Source organism: Phalacrocorax carbo, chromosome 8 (genome assembly GCF_963921805.1).
Source record: "Phalacrocorax carbo chromosome 8, bPhaCar2.1, whole genome shotgun sequence".
Taxonomy (NCBI): domain Eukaryota; kingdom Metazoa; phylum Chordata; class Aves; order Suliformes; family Phalacrocoracidae; genus Phalacrocorax; species Phalacrocorax carbo.
The window spans coordinates 1,969,928-1,975,927 of NC_087520.1; positions in this window are offsets into that span (position 1 = coordinate 1,969,928).

The following is a 6,000-nucleotide window of genomic DNA, read 5'->3' on the forward strand; positions in this document are numbered from 1 at the left end:
ATAGACATGAGTTGTGGCACTGATGGATAGTTTATTAATTCCTTTATTCATGCAGACTACTTCTCCTACTACCTGTGCAGCTTTGCATGTATCATTTATGTTTTAATTTACCATCACTTTATTATCATTATTTATATAATCGTTTAATTTATATTATATCATTATTTAGCCCTAATGGACCGTGAGCCCGTTTCCTGTGTGCTGCATAAATAGGGACTAAACTGCCCAGAGAGCTTGTCACCTAAATATAGGACAAGAGAAGGGACTTAGCATACGAACAGTTATCTTGTTTTTGGTGGCATCATAGAAGAGCAGAGTCTCAGGGGTTTAAAGAAGATTATGCGCGCATTGCTGTTGTTTGCGTCAGGGACAGCAGGCAGATTTGTTTGGAAGTGTAACGGGTGAACAATGGAAGCTGGCCCCACGAGAGCGAGTCGGTAGGGTGCGTCCCTTAGCTTATAGGGGTGCTCTGGGGATGAAAATATTAAGCATTATGAACCATTCAAGCACTAGGATAATGCTGCTTTTGTAAGGACCTGAAGGGGATAGACCCAGGCAGGCGTACAGCCACCATCGTGACTGCATCTCAAGTATTGCTTGCTGTCTGCAGGGTATTGCTGCAGTAGGTAGGTAAGAAGCCAGCAGCAGTGACGATGTACGTTAGAGACATGGTGAAACACTGTGTTTCTTCCACAGTAATCAGGTTTTAGAACCTCAAATAATGCAAAACTTACAAGGTATTGTTGTCTCGTCCTCAGGCGAGGGAAAAACCTGCATGAGGCAGGTGTGCCCAAGAGGGCCTCTTTCTATGTTTACCTGCCTGCTGCGGTCCCCAAAGCATCAGGGTGAGGAAAGATCATTCCCTGGCAGTTCACTCCAGTGAGGAAGGTGAGAAGGGGAAGGAGGTGAGCACAGCAAAAGCCCCTCCAGGGGTGTCTCCCACTTTCGCCATGCCTGAAGACAGCCGGGCTCCGTGTCGCGGTGCTGGCTGCTGCGAAGGCAGCGGGTGGCTGCCTCAGGGGGCTGGGGCGGGACGGGTCACCCACCTCTTTGTTTTCATAATTGCCATCTGTGGCCTCTTTCTGCCTTAGCTAAAAAACACTGCCTTCTCCTAGATCCTAGTAGAGCTAAGGGGACCAGGCTTATGCTGTGGCTTTATCCAGCGGCATAATATTATTGTGTTTTATTCTCCTGCCAAGGGCACAGTAGTGAGTCAGCCAAAAAGAAAAAAAACACTGCCTCTTCCCCTGGCTGCTTCACCAAGGCATTACATTATAATGGTGCCTAAAGTTAACGGATATCGTAGCTACACTTCCATTGCTCACAATAGGCATCTATTCTTTGTGCTAAACGATCAAGTTGTAGATGATCCGATAGTCAATTTCTAGACAGAGTTTCTAGATTTATGAAAATAAATTCTAGGTTTATGGAAGTATCATTTTGCTACACATTTTAATATCTTGTGCGTTCTATATGGGATGAGGATATTCTGACCAAAAGTGAAACTCATCTCTGGTTTATTGTACTATTTATTTGTCAATAAAATAAGCAATTCCTTCAAGTGTTAAAAAATATTAGCTGATAGATGAACCGGCTTGGTCTGACTTCGGGGTTTGCTGTACAAAGACACAGCGATAAAGATAAACACAAAGGCTTCTTAGAGGATGCAGATGAAGGCAGTGCCAGGCTGGGGCCGTGGTACGTTTCAGAGCTCCTGCTGCCCTTCCTTTGGGCACGTTACCTTCCTGTTATCTTACGTGGCGTTGCTGTAAACTGACCGTGTAATAACGCTGAGGCGAAGTGACCTTGCGGACACTTTGTACAACTAGAATTAATAAATGTTCTTGACAAGGTAATCAGTTAGTTGGTTCGTTTAGTACATGAGTTTAGTGGCTTAATAGGCAGCAGCGTGGGAAAAGTTTTACTTCATCCTGTTGTGAAAACAAGCGATTAGCGAAGAGCAGCCGGACAGCCTCGCTCAGCCACTGAAAATGAGCCTGGTTTTCCCTTTGCAGGCAGGATTGCTGCCGGCCGCCTGGGTATTGCTGCAGTGTCTTTGTCAGACCTCTTCGGTTTTACTGACGTGAGGGTTCTTGCTCCTGGAGTGCTTTCTTAGAGCTCATTTGTGTGGAGAATTTAGTTCACACCTCACTCATTACTTTTCATCATCCGTGCGACGATTGGGTAAGAACGTAGGCATTCGGTGCTGAAGTATGGCGCTCACAAGTTTACCCGCTCAGCAAATATCACATGGAAAATTAGTAAGTCTCTCCCTGTAATCAGATATTCTTCAAAAACATAAAGAGCGCTTGTTCTCCGAAAAAGAAACGACAGCTGCAGAAAACAGCTACCGTAGGTAGCAGAGCAAGGCTCCTGGCGGGGCCCTGCAGCAGAGGGACGCCGCCGCTTCCGCGACCTCGGGGCTGCGCGAAGCAGGAGCAGGGCAGACGGGTTTGCTACGCGCGGCCTGCAACGTGCGAAACCCGCGGCATCATTTCACGCAGGTCTTTGAAAAAGCCATTATGGGAGAATTTTTCTGCACACTTACAAATACGACCCCCGGGTGGAACCTGGCTGAGGTAGTCTTTTAATAGAGTTAAATTTTTATTGAAATAAAACTTCTGAAGTTAATGAACGAGCTGCTATTTCTTTGCGCGTGCTGTTTCTGTTCCAGGGAGGTACCGTACATGTATCCATAAAACGTGGCTTTCAGGTCAAGTTTGAGACTAGGTCTCATCCAGTTTGAGAGCTGCTGCTGCCAGGGGTGGGTTCTGCCTTTTCCTCCTCGCCTTTTGGTGTTTTCCCTTGGGTTGCTGGAGCAGTTTTCACCCGGTCTCTGAGCCGAGTGACTCATTCCCCAGCCGCACGCTCAGTACAAAGGTGTGGGGCAGCCCCAGGTGTGCTCTTTGGTGAGGAAGAGGGTTGGGGGTGGTGATCTGTCGCTTTTGAGAAGATCTTATAGTCAGCTTAATTCAGCTATAGTGTGAAGTTATGCAATACTATAGTCAGGTGTGTTTTAGGCACTGTAGCTGTCTAGAAAGATTCAGTGAGAAAATGTAAATGAGTAGGTAGAACTTAGGTTTTTTTCTCCCCTCCTCTTCATAAAGGCGCAGGCAGGACTGCAGGAGTTCTCTCCCTTTGCTTTTTTCAGAAGGGAGAAAGAAAATACTTGGAACAAGTTGTTTTAAAAACTAGGAAACTGGGGTCTTATGTTGGATATTTTTCCTCTTGCCTTGCTGTGCTGGTGTGGAAAGCTGAGTTTGTTGAGCTTGTTATGATCACTTTCTGCTTTCCTGGTGTATTTTCCTGCCTGGCAAGCTCCTGTTTACAAGCTGCAGAACAAAGAAAGCCCTGAAGAATAAAAATTGTGAAAAATGGAGAGCCTGCTGCTGTTACCTCAAACCTTGCCTGAGACAGTGTACAGGGCAGGTAAGTCACTGTATACCAGATGTGATTTCTTCTTTTTCTGGAAATGTTTTTATTGTTCCTAAGTAAAATAACAGTTCTGGCTCTTCCTGCAGCATCTCTGCTGTAGGGTCCAGTTGTGGCCCTAAGGTAGGAGTGAAGAAGCTGTGTTTTATCTTTTGTTGGGCTCTTGTGTATTTTACAGTACTATTAGATATGGTTAAAATGCAAGTCCTTATGTGACCCTTAGTGAGAAAAAAAATGCTAAATTATAATTTAGCTTCTTAAAATTGCAGGAGAATAATTACCAGAATGATAATCTTTTTCCAGTCTCTCCCTTCTCATGCCTCATACATGGACATCCTCCCGGTACGCGGCTACACATTAGGTTTGGGGTTGGACTTGATGGTATTAAGGGTCTTTTCCACCCTGAATGATTCTGTGATTGTATTCTGTGAGGGTTCCTGTGCCTCGAAGTCCTTGGCTGGCAGCGACATCCCGACCCCTACTGCGGTTTGTGGGGTGGTGGGTCGCGCTCCGTATGGCCCGGCGTTTGCAGGGTATTCCCTCCCTTTGCACAAGCAGATGTGGCTCAGGGAAATGCTTCTCCCCTGACGCCGGAGCTTCGGGGCCATTATCCTGACGCCACCTCTGTGCCTGCCCCTGGGCAGGGCCCTGCGCGCTACCTTCGTCGGCTGCGAGTAGCTCCGGGACAAGTAGCAGTGAAGACTGGGAGAGTTTTGTCCATGTCCGAGCTCGGGGGGGGATGTCCTGGCTCTGCCGGTGCGGGCAGCGCTGCCTGCAGCCGCTGGCCCAGGGGGTCCAGGTAAGGCTGGGGGGGATGCTCGGGGGGTGGCTTTGTCCCCACGGACCTGGCCTGAAGGCTCACGGAGATGATCCACGGTGTATAAATGAGACTGATTGGCTCTAATTGCTGTAACCATGTGCAGCCATCTGGAAATGATTCGCCTTTGAGGAGGTGAGTGGGGCTTAGGGGGGTAGGTGGGTTTAGGAATGTTGGAGGGGGGCTGCAGCAAAGCCACTGGAAGTTCAACGAGCCCTTAAGATGTTTGGAAACCTCACAAAAGTGGCGTTTTCACGAGCCTGTTACTTGAATTACCATGAGAAACTCGTGTGGCCGATGCAGTGCAGCCCTGTCTCCTGTTTTAAACAGCCACGGATGAAAGAGAAGGGGGGGCTTTGGCTGTGTTTCTTTGGCATGTTACTTTAATCCCGTGCGTGGTGTTGAAGGCACGCTGCCAGATACTGTGCTGCTGTCTGCTAAGAGTAGAAGAGTTTTTAAATATGATTTTGTCTAACCTGATACTATTTCAGTGGTAAAAGGCATTCTTTCATAGCTCAGAATATGTGGAATTATAGTACTAAACCACTTTTGATCTGTAACGGTGTGGCTTATTTACACTGTCTTCAGCAGGAGGTTTTTTAATCTTTCTATGAATTTAAAGACCTGAGCTACATAATTATTTCCTGCAAAAATCACGGGGGCAGTAATTGCCTGGACCTCTCTTTTCCTGTTGTGCAGAGACCTGTTAATAGGATTCTTCTCTCGGAAAGAAAGTCTCCTTAGCAGCATTTAATATCAAGAATGAAGCAGTGTCAGGTAGAAACTGAATGTTTTTCAATGAAGTGTGTTCTAAAGAACTCCACACTGAACCCTAGGGTGTTCAGTGTTTGCAAAACATTCACGGAGTGATGTATTGAAAAAGTAGAACCATCTCCCTGTGGTGTGCACTTAAGTGTGACAATCCATGAGACAATATTGAAGTTAAAACTTGGAAAACATTTTGAGTGTGCCTTTAGAAAATGGAAATCCAGGTTAAATACATAGGGGAGGTGAGAGAGAGAAAAGTACTTTCAAGTGTGTAGGGGTGGGAATCACATAAGATTTTCCAGGCGTTTACAAATGGTGAGAGAGTATGCAAATGTGTGTATTTATGAATTTGCCCGAGAGGGTGTTTGTACGCTCTGATAGCGTCTCTTGTTTGGCTTTACGTAGCGCTAAGGTGCAAGTCCAAACACGCAAAGGGCCCCGCTCACACGAGCAGGGCTATTCGAGCCTGCCGGGGTCCCGCTGGCTGCGGACACGGAGCAGGGCGAGCTGTGGAAACTGGAAACCGCATCCAAGCGTCCGGCGAAAGCAGCTTTAGCGTGTGGGCTGAGAGGGGCCCTGCAGCGGGACCTGCCCCCGGCCCAGGCACAGCCTCGCGGTCTTCAGTCCCGGCTCGAAGCTGCAGGGTGGGTGACTGGCTTTACACGCTACCGGCTGTTGGGTGCGTTCGATTGTAACATGCTCGCTTCCTCATTCTGACATTGCCAGTGGTTTTCATCTCAGAATTTGCATTCTGGTTGTTTGCTTTGCCCAGAATTTTGGGAAAATGTGGTCAAAATGAATGCTGTATTTCTAAGAACGAGCTGGGGGGGAGGAAATTATGTCTTGCCTATTTGCGATACTTCTGACCTGTCACTGAACAACTTTGTTTCCCACGCTCTGGAGAAGGGAACTAAATTTTGATTTGCATGAATTTGCATCGGGGATGTGCTTGTTGTTGTTCTCTCTGAAAATCCTCCCAAGTC